The sequence below is a fragment of the Marmota marmota genome, unplaced genomic scaffold (assembly GCF_001458135.2).
Source record: "Marmota marmota marmota unplaced genomic scaffold, marMar, whole genome shotgun sequence".
NCBI classification, from domain to species: domain Eukaryota; kingdom Metazoa; phylum Chordata; class Mammalia; order Rodentia; family Sciuridae; genus Marmota; species Marmota marmota.
In genome coordinates this window covers 18,917,245-18,929,344 of record NW_026000026.1, presented here as the reverse complement: position 1 = coordinate 18,929,344, position 12,100 = coordinate 18,917,245, and the positions used below count along the sequence as shown (strand labels likewise).

The 12,100-nt window shown below is 44.2% G+C and overlaps 1 long non-coding RNA gene across 1 annotated transcript; it reads right to left on the bottom strand.

Annotated features, from left to right (window-relative positions):
- Window positions 1-2,160: 2,160 nt before the first annotated feature.
- On the bottom strand, window positions 2,161-3,619 carry LOC125619168. Its single transcript, XR_007350679.1, has 3 exons — window positions 3,462-3,619; window positions 2,989-3,326; window positions 2,161-2,277 (listed from the first exon to the last, which is right to left on the bottom strand). It is a non-coding gene; the product is annotated as an uncharacterized LOC125619168 (long non-coding RNA).
- Between the last annotated feature and the right edge of the window lie 8,481 nt (window positions 3,620-12,100).

Below are 12,100 nucleotides of genomic sequence, written 5' to 3'. Positions count from 1 at the left end.
AGAACTTAGCAAGATATAGAAAACAAGGACACACCTGGGGTAATTTTTCTGCTTCTCTCCATGGGGAGTGACATCTCTGGCTGCCATGGTACTTTTTCATGGCTCCACTTCTCACTAGACGGCTTGTCTCCCAATGGCCCCAACAGGGCTGCCAGGGTTCCAACTTCCAAGAACTCCTGGGCTCCTTCAGAAAGATTTCCTTCTTCTGTCCCCCTGGACCTAGGTGAGGTGTGGTTCACTTTCTATAGTTGCTAATCTCTGGGTTGCCTCAGGTCCTCTCTGCTCTCTCAGCTCTTCTTTTTTTTGAAACTGGTTTTGTACATTAAGTTCCATAATGTACAAAATACTGGGCATGTGATCTGCATTTCTGGCTGCACCCTGACTGATAGGCTCCTTGTTCTCTAAACCCACACTTCTATTGGCTGGGTGTGTTTAATTGATAACTATTTGTTCTCTTTACAGTATAAAGCAGCATTAACAAGCTGTAACTTTGAAAATTAATCACAATTGGTTCCCTTTCGTCTGTCTATTGTCTGCCTTCTCAGGAGTGTGTAAGCTCTGTGAAGGCAGGAATTTGCATATTTGATTCATTGTTGAATTTCCAGCATTCTGGTAGAAGGGTGGCTTCATGAGCATCAATACGGAATACATGAATGAAAATATTAATGCATCTTCCCTTTATATGGCAGGATACTTGAACTTCCAGAGAATTAATTTTCAGATCACTTGATGTTTTGCCACATACTAACAAGGGCCCAGCCACCCTGGTGCCAATTGCTTTTATCCATGGACTTCAGAATCACTGTATCGATTCCCCATGGCAGCCGCTGCCCTGTTGCATCTAAAATCTCCCTCTCCCACTGCCCCGTTCAGCAGCCCTCCTGTGGGTCTGCTGTCCCCATATTACTACTGCATCCACCTTTTATGTACTAGGCTGTTTGTCCTTCCAGCCACAGCTTCATAATTTCCAATACCTCTCCCATTCCGTGGACGGGTCAATTTTATTCCAACCCTGATACTTGATCCTATAAAACCGAATCCCAATATATCCTAACACTGTGCTTTCTAATGCTGGTGAAACTGAGGTATTTAGACCTAAAGCAGGTGGCTCCTCCAAAGAGCTTTTTTTTTCCTTTCAGAATTTCCCAAAGAGAGAGCCCTGGGTTCAACCCAGGGATCAGTCTGTGGATCAGCCAAGCTTGACCACCATGCTGGCTGCTGTCACAATGGCTGCAGCAAGGGACATTGCTGGGAACATGTGGAAATGAAAAAATAAAAGAAAGCAAGACTTTTACGTGAATGCCAGGAATGAGGCTGATTCTCCAATATTGGGCTCCTCTGGAGCAGAACGGAGGGACTGCCTGTGCCCAGAATTGTTGACTGACCGTGTCCTGGAGACTGCTTCCTGTCCCCGTGCTCCCTCCTTGCCTCCTCAGCACTCTGTATGGCAGAGTTCCTGACAGTAACCAGGCAACTCTGGACTCTGGCCTGAGCTCCCGAGTAGGGTTGCCAGATAAAACACAGAAGACCCAGTGAAATTTGAATTTCAGATAAACAATCTATATGCATATATTTATACTGAAAAAGAACTTCTTGTTCATCTGAAATTCAAATTTCGCTGGACAACTATAGTTTTGATTGCTACATCTGGCAGCCCTATCCGCTACAGCTGTCTGATGCTAGGTAGCATGAAACACTCACCAAGGTTATGTTCCTTTCTAAGAGGACATTTTGAACTTCTGCTTCCGTGAGCCGCTCACAGAGCCAGAGATGATGAAGAGGTCCCTCTTTAATAAACATGGTCTTCTGCAAGGATTGGCACCGATAGACTACATTTTATATACATTTGTATAGTACCCCATGGCTGGCTATGGTCTGGCCCCCCAAATTCACCCTAAAAATGAGGATGGAGAGGACTCAGAGCTAGGGGATGAGTTTGGGGAGAAGCTCTGCCTATTTCAGAAAACCAACATCAATTCAGTGAAGCCAGCTCAATTATTTTCTTTAGTTTTGTTTATTAGACATTTAGTAACTTTATCTCCAGATATATATTACTTCACTTTACATCTCTCATAAATATGTATCAAACGTGGTCCCTCTTCACAAGCGACAGGCTTATTTTCTGTTCTTGGGGAAGCTTTCTATTTGTCATTTATTTATTCATTCAACAAATCTTTTTTTTTTTTTTGAGAGTATGATGTGCCTCATGCTGTTCTAGGTGTTGGAGCTATTGAAGCAAAACCAAACAAAGTGAATCGCAGCCTTATGTAGTTTGTGCTATGGAGAAAATAACAAATGAAGGAAGGTTTAGTGGGTGCCTCTGGGGAGCTAATAGGATTGCAGTTTTAAAATATCGATTAAGAAAGACCTCTTTGAAAAAGGTGACATTTAAGCAGCAATTTGAAGAACCTTTATTTAAGCTTTAGAATTATATAGCAGGTTTGTTTAACTGCTGGTCATTCATTTAAAAATATATACTCAACTAAAAGGCAGTGCTTTATACCAAGCCCATCATTTATCAGTATACCAAATTTGTAGGAAGATATTGGATATTATGCACTTACCAGATATCCACCCTTCAATTTCAAACCGCCCAGCTTGGGAATATACAGAGCATCACCATCATTTCTGACTCATATTTGTTTCCATAGCACTTACAATGTAAGCTCTGGAGTATGACTGGGTGGTTTTAAATCCTTTCCCTACCACTTAATAATAATAATAATATGTGCAAAAAGTTGTTATAACATTCTGTGCCTCTGTTTCCTAATATTGAGATAACAATGTGAGTCACCTGAGAGTATTGTTGTAAAGATTAAATAAGACAATACATAGTTTCCATCACTAAAAAGTTCTTAATGGTGGAACAAGAAAATGGTTTTCCAGAAAAAAAAATTAAAAAATAAAATAAAAACCCCAGATACATATGGCACTTGCCAATTTCCATGGTGTAAATATTCCCATCTTGATCAATTTCAAGCTACCTACCTTGTCTCTGAAAGTGGAGCTGGGAAGAGAGGCAAACAGTCAGCTCTCCCAAGTTGCTCCCGTGATCTCAACACACCCCGTGGTGACCCATGTCATGTCATGGGTCATGCTGTTTATTTCTAGTCTGTAAAAATAATTTCTAGTTATGTTTATTAAAGGTGACATTCTCAGGTCTAGCCCCATAAACACTGGGGCAGGAAGTTTTGTCCTTGGTAGTTGTCTTGCATGTTAGAGAGTGTTTAACAGATTCCCTGACCTCTGTCTACCAGGCAGCAGAAAGTGTCCTCTTGCCCCAGCTGTGATGACCAAGGCTGTCTCCAGACATTTCCAAATGTGAGCTGGAAAAATATAGTTTTAGAGAAATATGTTTAGACTCATGTTTTTAAAAGAAGGTTAAAAAAACTAACAGTGCCTAAATGACTGCAATACACTGAAGAGAGAATTGATTTTTAGTAATTAATGGTCAGTCATACCAAGTACTGGGCTCACAGCAGATGAGCAGGTGGGCAGAGGCGTCACGGGTGGCAGGCAGCTGGGCAGAAGGAGAGAGCACTCTGGGCCATCGTGTGATGCCCACACTTCATCAGCTTCTTAAGATCAGTCTGGCCTCAGCCTCCACTTCGGCTCTCTGCTCCTTATTCGCTGAGTGACTAGTGACAAGTGACTTAACCTCTCGAGCCTCAGCGTCCTTATCAATGAAAAAACAAATGAAGACGGATTTGAATAGATTGTGAAAATAATACTCAGATGGAGTAAATATTTATTAAAGAGGAAAGAAAAGGGTCCTTGTTGAGCTTTGCATTCCGGGGACTGGTGGGCCTTGGGCAGGGACGGATGGGAGGGGAAGCCAAAAGAGTGGGGTGGGCCCAGGGAAAGCAAAATGATAAAGTGCCTGCTCTGTCACACATGGCCGCGGGTCACTGCTTGGAAATGTGAGAACAAAATGGGACCCCAAGCTAATGACTTTCAGGTGCGCTGGCCCAGCTGCCTGGCCACTGGGGAGTCCCGCCGAGGCCAAGGCCAATGCTCCAGGGCTGCCAAGGCAAACACCAGCCCACGGTGGACCAACAGGGCCCTGGGCCTCCCAACAGCCTGCAGGGCACCCTGTGGCTGCCTGTGCCTGCACCTGCCCACCGCAGAATCAACAGGCCCTGCGCCCCCTGCCTCTCTCCCTGCCACCCACCCCCCTGCTCCCAGAAGTCTCTGTTGCTCTGTTTCCTGTGCAGCCCTGGAGTGGCACCCTGTTGCTTCTTTCTCACTCCCGACCTGGACCCCACTGGAACCCCTGCTGGTGGGACTGTGCCTGACTGCACTGTGGGCTCCTGGTCAGAGAGTCCCTGCCCCTTCCCTCCTGTCACCCCTGTTTCTTGCTCTGCTCTTTGCACCCTGCACCCTGCTTCACTTCAGCTCTCACCAGTGTCCCATGGTGGCCCTTTGTCCTCCCATCGCGCAGCCATGGAGGTGAACCTGACCTGAGATGCGTCCCATAGAAGCCCTGCTCGGCCCACACAACACCCTGAAGATCTGCAAAGAGACCAGGTGTGAAATGTGCATCTGTTACTCCCAAGGATGCAATGGAAGGTCCCCAGAGAAGTGGGCGTGCAGGTGAAAAGAGTCCGCTCTGTTCAGAGAAGCCTGTGGGTCCCACACAAATTGCACCTTGCATGCACCTGACCCTGAACTTGCAGAAAGGTTGTTTGTGATTCCACACGGAAGACAGTGGTGCAAGCACCTTCACTCTGGGCCTTACAGTCATGGGTCAGAATCTAGAAAACACTGCTTGTTTATTAGCCATGCAAACATCATTTAATTATTATCATTTAATTATCACATTATTATTTGTGTCTCAGTTTCCTCATCTATCAAATTGTTATGGTATGCCCTTTCACATGCATTTTGTGGAGATTACTGAGATTACATGTTCTTTCATTCACCAGTATTTGTTAAGCATCATTTGTGTTCTAGAAGCAGGGGTTGACCCTGCTGGATAGTTATGAATACAGCATAGTCCCTGATCTCCAGAGTCCCACACTCTAGGGAAAAGACAGATGAGAAACTATAATAAAACAGTACATTATGTATGTATTTATTTATTTATCATATAAGAGTAACACTGCCTGGAACATGCCATTCACAATCCTACCTCAGGACATTTGCACTTGCTAGTCCCTCTGTTTTAAACCCTTCTCTCAGATCCCTGCAAAGCTCTCTACAAGTCTCTGCTCAAATGTCATTTCATCTTCCACATCTTCTCTGACCACCACATTTAAATCATACCCTGTCTCTCTGGCTCAGTTCCCCATATTCTTTGCTTTTGCCCTTGTCTTGTTACCACCTGTTAATGTGATTCTTCTTTTCTTTCCCTTCCCTCTTGAAGTAGAAGTTCCCTGAGGTCTGTCTGAAATGTAATTAAATGCTCCAATAAATATTCATTGATTAAATAAACAAGTCACTCAATTAAAGAATAAAAAATCAGAGTGAGTGATCAGAGAAAAAAAGACCTAATTCTTCCAGGGAGAGTCATGGAGAAGGAGCCTCTCAAGAGAGAGCTGAGTTGGAGTCAGTTACTTGAGCAGTGCAAGGAAGGGCAGAGGGAAGAGTATGTGCAAAGTACAGGTAGAAAGCCAAGGTCTATCCCAGAAAAATGGCTGGTATTGTTGAGGAACTAGGGAGCTGCAGATGGCTCAGAGACACTGATGGGAAATGTGTGTAAAGAGTAGGTGGCAAAAATATCATTTGATCCCTCGTAGGAAGACTGAACTTCACACATAAACTAGAATTGTTTTAATTAGAGCATTAGGATTATACATAGTGTTTTGGTTCATTTTGACAAAAATTATACATGCAGGGAATTTGATTCAAACCCCACTCCTGCCTCTGCTCTCTCTCCTCTATTCCACTGATCTTCCTTCCATGCCTTTATTTATTTATTTTGGTTGGTATTCTCTACATATATGTAAAGGTGGTACATTTATATATGTATATAATAGGATTTTGTTAAATTCATTCCATATTTTTTCTTTTCCCTCCCTCCCTCTTGTTCTCCTACTTCTACTCCACTGATCTTCCCTGTGTCTTTATGATATCCTACCTCCATGCCCCCCGCCCACTCCCTTTCCCCTTATTTTGCTCTAGCTTCCACATATGAGAGAAAATATTCAATTCTTTTCTGGGTCTAGCTTATTTCACTTAGCATGATTTCCTCCATTTCCATCCATGTACCAGCAAATGCCATCATTTCATTCTTTGTGGCTAAGTAAAACTCCAGGTGTATAAATACCACAGTTTCTTGATCCATTCATCTATTGACAGGCATCTGGTTTGATTCCATAATCTAACCAACACAATTATGGTGAAAGACCTTAACACTGAGAACTGTAGAACACTGAAGAAATAAATTGAAGAGGACTTGAGAAGATAGAAAGAACTCCCATATTCTTGGGTAGGCAGAATTAATATTGTCAAAATGACCATGCCACTCAAAGCAATGCACACATTCAATGTTATCCCCTTCAAAATATCAATGATATTCCTCATAACAATGGAGAAAAACCAGTCTTTAAATTCATTTGGAAGAATAAGAGATCTAGAATGACCAAAGAAATTCTGAACAAGAAGAGCAAGGCAGGAGTCATCCCAATATCTGATCTCAAACTATACTACAGAGCCATAGTACCCAAAACAGCATGGTGTCGGCATCAAAGCAGACATGAAGACCAATTGAATAGAATAGAAGATACAGAGACAAGCCCAAATACTCTGATATGTGACCAAGGTGCCAAAAATAAATGTTGGAAAACTGGATATCTATATGTAGAAGAACCTGATCTTTTTTTAAGTCACCCAGTTCCAGGCACACAAAAGATGCTCAGTATTTTCACAGCTCTCTCCATGTTGGCCTAAGGGACATGATGGAAATCCCCAAGAGAACAGACTGGGCCATTGATCCAGATGGCCCTAAGGCGCTCAGAACCCAGTCCAGGGCATTATGACAGGTGAGATCTGGGGTGATTGGTGTTCGGAATAAATCAACCCACAGGCTGTGGAGGAGGTCAGCCTGAGTGTACCACTCTAGAAAAAATTTTCCCTTCTTGGAATCCAGCCATGACCAGCCTGTCCCAGTCCAGCCATGGGTCCCATTTTTATTGGTGCATTTTACATTAATAGTGGTGGTCATCAGCCGTATGTGTGTATACACATCATCTAATTTGATCAATCTTCATTTCAAATGTGATGCTCTTTAAGATGTTGATAAGTCAGGCTTTGTTTAACCAAACTCCAGTCCCACCTTGCTCTGGCTACCATATATACCCAGAGGCCTGTTTAAGTGGGATTTGCACAGGATGAGCTCTGGTGTAGTCTTTGTCCCCTACAAGTATTACTGCTTTGAAGAGGACCCAGGTTCCATAGAAGAGGTTCATGGCAACTTCTCCCTGGTTCTGCAGATGTCCTTGGAGAAATGAGGAAGCTGAATGCTGATGCAGAGCTGGCTGGAGGGGCTGAGAAGGAGCTGTGCAGGGTCAGCGGTGTGGATTCTTAGTCCTGTTCCCTCACATGTCTCAGGTTTGGAAGGGATGGTGTTCTAAGAGAAATGAAAGAGTCATACTGTCTTGAAGTGTGTTTTATATTTTTAATGACAGTGCAAAAATGAATGCATATAACTGGAGAGGTGTGGCAGTGTGTATGCTCTGAGGGTTGTGTGTGACCTTGACCTGAGGCATGTGAGTCCCATCAAAACTTACCATTCTTGAAAATGTTGGAGTCATGGGAAAGGAAGAGGTAAATATCAGAGAACAGAAACAGATGTTTGTATTTGTGAGCTTTTCTTCCTACTCTTTTATTATTTTTTTTTCAGGAGAGAAATATGCACTGGGCATTCTCTCAATAGGATGAATAGGTCTTGACAGATGGATGTTTCTAAAGGGGGGATAGGTGCTAGCAGGACCCTATTAATCCTCTAGCTGGAAGGTAGGATGCTGCAGGTGAGGGAGGCAGATGCTACTTGAAAGAGGCCTGTACATGCCAGGTGAGGAGGTTTGGACATTATTCTGTGTGACAGTGGACTGTTTTGAAGGGGTTTTGAGCAAAAGAGTGGATTGCTCAATTCGGGAAGATGCTGCCTGTGGGGATATGAAGGCTGGATTGAATCAGGTGTTGACCATGCACAGCTCCCTCTCAGCCCCTCCATCTGTTCCCATGGAAGTATTCAATTTCCTCTTTTTTCCAAGGACATCTGCAGAACCATCGAGAAGTTGCCAGAAGCCTCTTCTGTGGGTCCCGGGTCCTCTTCAAAGCAGTGATACAAAGCCAACACAAGGACTTACCCTGTGTGAAAATCCACTTAACAGGCCTCTGGGTACTGTAGTCAGAGCAAGGTGGGACTGGAGTTGGGTTAAACAAGGCCTATTGAAAAGTTGGATAAGTCACATCCACCTCACATTTCAGGGGCTAAACATCCACAGAGACATTGGTCCATACCTTGGAGAGAGGATCATTTCTCTCTGGGAGATTCTGAAATGACTAATTAAGGGACCCAGGCTGAATGGAAGTCATGAAGACCTTGCCTGACCAAGATGAGGAGAAATGGAGGGCTGCTGGTGTTTATGTCCCCACAGACCTTCCCCCGGAGCCACCAGGACTCCGGTCACCTAGCCTCCATGGACCTGGCTCTCCTCCAGAGAGAAGTTTTGATGGCAGCCTAGTCTTGAAAATGACTGTGACTATTGTGATCTGAATCCCAATAAAATGCCAGCCCAACTGAGCAGCATCACTAAACTGACTGTTTAGGAAACTGAGGCATTATTTTTTTTTCCAAGCGAATCAAGAGTAAGCAATAAACTGCTGAATTTCAGAACAGTTTTTCTTATCTAGGAGGAATAATAGGCCTTAATCTGGACCTGCGTCTCTGTTCCAATTGTCTCAGATCCTGCTAGTTTGGTGGGCTCTCAGACCTTTGGATTCATATAGAATATTGAAAAAAAAAACTGAGAACCCTTAACAATTCTGAGATGTCACTAAAGCAAGAGATCATCAAACATCAACCTTAGAGGAGAGTCGAAGCTATTTTCCCCCGTTTACACCCAAAAGCTGAACATATCTCAGAATCCAACTGAACATGGCAAGGTTAACTGAAATGAGATGAGATTTCCAGGAGAAAAAGAGTAGAGCAGTATCTAATCACTGGGTAGCATCACTCACTTGGAAATTAGGAACAAGAAAAATCCAATTGTGGTGGATAAATCAGGATTTGAATTCAGTCCTTCTTTGCTTCAAGGAACACATAGATGGACTGATTCCTAGTCCCTCTTTAAGTTATGCACCACTGGTATTTACTACATTAGACCACATTAAAAGGAATCCTCCATGGATTCCTCCACTCCAAATCCAATCATGAGTCTGCAGGTTGTGTCTGACGTTGGTTGATTTTAATATAATGTGAGGGCCTGGAAGTCTCCCTTATTCATTTTATTTATTTATTTTAATGGCCTAAATTCAACTCCACTAAGCAAATCAATTCAGAGCCGAGACTGAAATTTACAATACTCTCACTAATACTATGGTTCAACAGGGTGCATTAGGAGGCTAGTTAAACACCAAACGCTGTATAAATCTCAGCCTTATAGGTGTGCTGAAAACGTAAATAGCTTCCAAAGAGCTACGATCAATACCAAGATATATGTGCAGGCTCCAAGTGTGCAAATAATTTAAATTTTAAATTAGCCCCCCCCCCATTAGTCACCACCCCTCTTAATATCCTGGGCTCTGCAATTTCCATTAATGGCAACAAATTTCCAGGATTGGTTTTGAAATTTCTATTAAGATCAAAACTGAGACTGAGGTAGCATCAGGGTCTGTGTGTGGGCTGGAATGCAGAGACGGGAATGAGAAAGGTCTGAACAAGGGGGAGTCACGGGGAATGAGATGAAAGGTGGGACGCACACAGGGCATCCAGGAAGGTACAAAGAGATGGAAGGGCAAGAAAGGCAGGCAGCAAGTTGGTCCTGAGGAAGTCTTAAAGCAAATAGAAGGTGGCAGGTCATTGGAAAATAGTGATTTTCAAAATCATGGTTTTCCCCAACGGGATTTAGTCTAGGAGGATGCTGGATTACAGATACCTGCGCGTGAAATTTCTTTACCAGGGTCATTCAAAAGTGAGAGGCCTCCATTCTACTTCATTTTCCTTTAGGTTTTTTTTTTTTCCCCCATAGATCACCTCTCCTAGGAGACAGAAAGTTGGGCCACCTGCTCTTCTGCATGGTGATAGTATCACCCGGGTGAGGTGTAATGTGAGCTTTAAAAACTTCTATTTCCATAAGATGGGAGCAACAGTGGAACCCAGCTCACCAGGTTAATGAAGAGATTCAAGAGCTGGAAGGCTTTTATCCTGGTCCTTAACAGCTTCTGCACTCACTCTTCCATTCAGCCAAAGGGGCCCTCTAGAGGAGTCAGACACATGTTTAACCCTGGGAATTCAGAATACAACCAGGATGAAGACCTTCCTTCGTGGATCTTTCATTCTAGTGGAGAAGCAGATAATCCACACTAGACAGAAAAACATGGGGCAGGTACATCCAGGGATAAGGGTCATGAGAAAGAGAGGTGACTTAGAAGAGCACATGATGACCCATCTGGCCTGACTCTGCCCCTAAGAGTGGATTGCATCTGGGGGGAAGAAAGGACCCCCTGGAACTTGCCACNAAGGAAGGAAGGAAGGAAGGAAGGAAGGAAGGAAGGAAGGAAGGAAGGAAGGAAGGAAGGAAGGAAACAGGCCAATGATTTTGGGGAGAGGTCAACAAAAAGAGGAGATCATTCCAGAAACTGCTGGCTTCTGAGGCCACACTGCTCCCACCTCAAAGGCAATATCCCAGAAAAATCAACAACCCAAGGGAAAGCTAGGAATGGGGGAACTCCGAAGGCAGTGTTCTCTGGGAAGACAGCCTGGCCGACTTCCTTCTGTTCCTGCAGTCTGACCTGCCGACCTCCTTGGCACTCACGTGTCAGGTCGCGGCTGTCCCATCTTCCAATCCTTGCTGAAATGGGAAGGGGCTTACCTGCTTTCTCAGCTCCTCCAGAGACTGATGGGCAGCTGGCAGGATGAGAAGCACAGAAGCACTCGGATGAGACCCACCAAGTTTGGTTGTTGCTCCAAGGAGCTACAATCACTCAGATGTGTGCTACACAGCCATTTAGGAAGTCCTTCCACCCAGCCTCCTAAGTGTCTCTGGCCTTTGTCCATCTTCCCCGCTGCTCCCCTGGTCAAGGTGAGGCTGTATCTCTAGAATGGATCAATGCACTAACCTCCAAATGACCCGCCTGCCACCATTCTCCGTGGCAGATGCTCCTTGCATGCCCCCTTTCCATTCCAAATCTGAGCACATGCTCCTCACCCACCCTCTGTTCTGACTTTTTAGATTCTCCAAGGACCTCAGAAGAAAGCACAACCAAACCCTTGTGACTTGTTTTGTGTCTGTCACCACTCTACCCCTAGGCGTTACACAGTCCAGCCTGAATCCTCGGCTCCCTGGGAGGTTGTCCCCACCTACATTTCTGAGCCTTTACACATGCCCTCTCTGCAATATTTTCATGACCAGCATTCAGTTAGAAAGACACTTTGCCCTCAAGCTTTCCACGACTATCCCAGGAAATCAGATTGCTGATTCCACTGTGGGCCTCGGACATTTTTCTTGCCAAATCAAATACTTGAGATGTCGGCCCCCTGCATGGCTGCATCCACTGCTGGAGGACATTGGCTGGTTTATGCCATTGTGCACGGGGCAAATCAGGGAGCAGAGTATTGTAATAGGGTGAGTCATTTCTGCAGCAGAGAAAATCCCTACACGCATTAGCATAGATTAACAAATTCTTTCTTAATCCTTCCTCTGTGCAAAGTGCGTTGCTCACATTGACTCACTTGTTCGTCACATGTCACATAAAGAAGATATTTTCATTCCCATTTTGCAGGTCCTAAACTGAGACTTACTTAGAAAGTTAACTGAATTGGCCAAGGTCTTAGTCCACTCCATCCAGTTCCAACACATGAACTGTTAGAGGTGCCCCCGTTTCATAGCGGGAACTGTCCACCTGTTGGTGTGTGAATAATGAGCTCTGAGCT